This window comes from Triticum aestivum, chromosome 2A (genome assembly GCF_018294505.1).
Source record: "Triticum aestivum cultivar Chinese Spring chromosome 2A, IWGSC CS RefSeq v2.1, whole genome shotgun sequence".
In the NCBI taxonomy this organism is placed as follows: domain Eukaryota; kingdom Viridiplantae; phylum Streptophyta; class Magnoliopsida; order Poales; family Poaceae; genus Triticum; species Triticum aestivum.
The window spans coordinates 580041778-580046097 of NC_057797.1; positions in this window are offsets into that span (position 1 = coordinate 580041778).

Here is a 4320-nt window from a genome sequence, read left to right on the forward strand (position 1 = left end):
TTCCCCAACTGAGTGGAGCTGGGTCGATCGTGAGCAGCATCGAGAAAGTCGATGGCGATAGGCGGCGGCAAGCGGAAGTGGCGAAATGCGGCGAGCTTTGCCAGCAGCCTGGCAACGGCGGCAGGCGTCAAGCTAAGTGTTTACCGCCGCGATAGGTGGTGCCATGGCATAGACGCGGAGGAGCTTGTGCAAGTGTGAATGGGGACCGTACCGGAGGGGCCGAGGGGGTGGCGGGCGGGGTAAGGTTTTATGTGACATGGGAATGGTGAGAGTTTTCTTTTTTTGTTTTTTGAATCGGGTGGTGAGGGTTTTCTGTCCCACAAAGAATTTTGGGGGTGACGGTTTGCTAGAGCGAACCGTGTGTGATTGACGTAGCAGGCAAAATGAAAGTCATTGCACACAGTTTCAATTTTGGGAACCGTGTGTGATTGACGTACTACCTCCGTCCTGGTTTATTGGTCCCCCGTTGTAATTTTTACCAAAATTTGGTGAAATATTTAACATACTCAGACATAGATAATGAGCGTACACGTACATAAGCATAGTTCAACCATAAGTACATAGTTCAACCGTCATTAAGCATACTCAAGTGTACATAGTTCAATCCATCCCACATCTTATCTCACATGCGGCCGGCATGATCCTGAAGCTTCTCCAGGTACTCGGCGTACGCACCGTGCGCCACCCTGCGAGGATACTTCTGCTTGAAGGAGCCAACGCCCCATCCTCTTGCATGCGCCAGAACACTTAGATATGCGTCATGAATCTTGTGGTGGAAAAATGGGCATCCATAGCCGTCGTTCCAGGTCCTAATACGCCTGTTATGCATTCCCGCATAAAGCTCCCTCATGATTTGCCTCTTGTACCTCCTCTGGGCATCTTCATCCTCGTTGTCCACATTGTCAGACAGCACCTATACAAATAGTAAAACAAATTTGGCATCAAATCACTGATTACATGCCATGAAGTAGGATTAGGAATTTATGGCTATTTATTTATACATATCCAGAGATTATGGTTTGATTTTTAAGCACAGTCATCTATGTACAGACCAATCTTGAAGAAAATAATGGCACAAACATAGGTAGGTCATTCAAAATCAATTGTCAAGTCCTATCTAGGAATTATTAGCACGAACACTAACCCTAGTCGGATTACTAGCATAAATCATTTGCACAGATGAAACAACTAATCACTTATCACCTGTACCATTCAAACAATCAATACACTACACGGATCCAACGAAACTTACTTAGATTTCATGGATTGGGAGAACATAACCACATGATTTCTATTCCAAAAAGGGGGAGCCAGGAGTAAACAGAGAAACCCTATGATCTATTTAACACATAAATGGGTATAGATGACTAACCAGCTGTCCTCGTCATCGGAGTCGTCGCCGGAGTGGTCGTCGTAGTCGGTATGGAACTCCGCCTCCGGCTGTGGAAGATTGACGCCGTCGACGACGTCAGGGTGCAGCGATAACTCGCCGACGGTGACGGCAACCTCTGTCTCCATCTCCACGGCGTGCTTCGGTGCTTTAGCAGCCCCATCGTCACCACTCTCTCCGATGGGGCGCTTCGACGGCATCCTCATACAGTGACGGCTTTGAGGACTGAGAGCGGCGTCAAGCAGAGAGAGAGGATTGTGTGTGCGTAGCGAGGATGGGGGCAGGGCACACCATTAATATGGAGTAGTAGGAGTTGTGGGAGAGAGGCGTGCGGCGGTCAAACCAATGGCTCGCCTCCCAGTGAGCATGTGCACCGGACTGCTGGCATGCCTACCAAGGTTTCACACAGCTACTCGCACGCCTCCCGATGACACTGCACATCGAGCACGCCTCCGTCAATTCACACACCTGCACGCACGCCTCCCCGTCTGCCTGCGCGGTGGACTGCTCGCATGCGTCCCGTTAACTCATGCCTGCTCACACACCACATGGGTCGCGCAGCGGCACGCATATTGTTTTTCTATTTGGATGATTAATGCTGCCGCTTTATTGCTTAACCGAAGCATGACACGTATCCATTGTCGGTCTAACGCTCACGGTTCGAATAAATAATCCGTTTGGGATATTGGTTCCCAATTATTAATAATCTCCCATCTGTAATTAGATAAAGATTACATCAAAACTAGTCTCAAATTTGACAAAAAAGTACAATGCCACTTTGTATTGGTGTCCATATGACAACAAGATAAGTTTCATGAACTTCAAATAAGTTTGGGATGTACTAGAATTTAAAAATCAAGATTCTCAATGTTTGAAATTTGTTGCACGGGGAGTAAAACATGCATCCAGTGAGACACATGTGTTTTTGTAATCCATTTAGGTGGATTGTCACGTGTGCATGTAGCTCAAATTTGATTTCTGCACATTATACCCATAGAAAATCAATCAATCAATGTATTAAAACGTCTTAATGATCTCTGTGATTCTTTTTGAAATTAAAACGTCCCTCCTTTGGTAACATGTATGTTCACCGCGGGATAATTAATTTAACATGCATCGCAGTCGCAGTGGATTCGCGGTGTGTGTGTGTGTGTGTGGGGGGGGTGTGCATCTAGGGGTGGCGGGTGGCTCGCAGTACACTACGAGTTGTGAGCCACCGTGTGGGCTGGCCGTTTTGTTAGGCAGGCTGGTGCCATATCAGAGTCTTGAAATCGTTATTTAAAACATTACACAACCCTTTCATAAATAAATGTTTTGCCACGTGCAGTGGATGGCTGTCCTACACGACACTCAATACTCGCGTGTGACACTTTCTGTGGGCCCGCGAGCTCGTCGTCCATCACTTTGACGAACAGCCGACAGTAAGGTTAATTTGACCAGCAAGGTAGAATCTTTTTGTTTGTGTTATGGTGGTATATAGTACGCGTCGAAGAGGTGGGAGGGGACTAGCATATGTACTATACGTATGCGTCCATGAACAAGTACACATCACTCAGTGTCGGGACTTTTTGGTTACTGAGGCACGTGCCACATCAAAATTGTGAAATTGGTTATTCAAACATCACACAACACCTTTTTGGGCCACATGCATATATATCCTAGCTAGGACACTCATGTGTGACACTTTCATCTGTGGGCCCATGAGGCCATCGTTGATGCATGCATGCATGCATCACTTTGACCTACATCGGGAAAGTTTAATTAATTTCACCATCGATGAGGATTCTTTTGGGTTGTACATATATTATGGCAGGAGCATATAGTATGCGGTGAAGAGGGGGGAAGGGGACCATCATATGTAGTACGCTTGATATGAACCTCGCTCTGTGTGGGTGCATGGTTTACGATTTTTGAGGCATGTGGCACATCAAAGTTGTGCATTTTTGGTATTCAACATATATATGTTTGGCCCACATGCAAAGTGGTGGTGGTTGTCCTCTCGCACCCACTTAAGCAGTTATCAGCGATATCGATGCTTTCCATCTGTGGGCCCGCTTGGTCGATCACTTCTTTTTGCCTGACAACAAGAGAGGTTAATTTGACTTAGGAGGGGATTATTATTTTTGCTCTTGTATGACATGCATGATACACTCTGAGAACACACACATGCATGTGTATGCATGAATCCCTCCCATCAAGTCGAAGTGGCTAGTACAACGACACCATCATGAACTGTTCTGGCTTTGTGTGGGGAGCTAGTGTACGATTTTTGACACACACGCCAGATCAATGTTATGTATTCAAGCATGCATGCACGCATCACCTCCATACATATGCATGTAGTGGTTGCCTTCGAACGATAGACTCCCTCGCGTGGTTATCGGCGACAAGCCTATATATTCGTGGGCCCGCGTGGACATCCATGATCACCTTGACCAACAACAAGATAGGTTACCATGGCAGATTCTTCATTTGGTTCATGTTATCGTAGTATAGGTCATGGTGAGATTCAGACCTAATTCAGTTTGAGCGCATATACTATGCACACATGCATGCATATATGAATCCCCGTCGTTGGCTTGAAGTGTGGTGTAACATACATATGCATCGTCAACCTAACCCTCACTCAGTGTGGGGATTTCTAGTTTGAAATCACGGTGCCACATCAAAGTTGTTCCATTGTTACTCAAAAACACACCTCTCCATACATATGTTTGGGCCACACACACGTAGTGGTTGTCTTTAGGGACTAGCTGCTTGCATGATTATTGGCGAGCTAGCCCATCTCCGGGGTCGCATGGACAGCCATCACTTTGACCAACAATAAGAGAGAGGTTGTACGACCAAGGTGGGTCATTCTTGGTCCGTTTTATGATCTATCTTGGTGAGATATATGCCTCTCTGGCCCGCCGACTGGAAGTGTGTGTGTG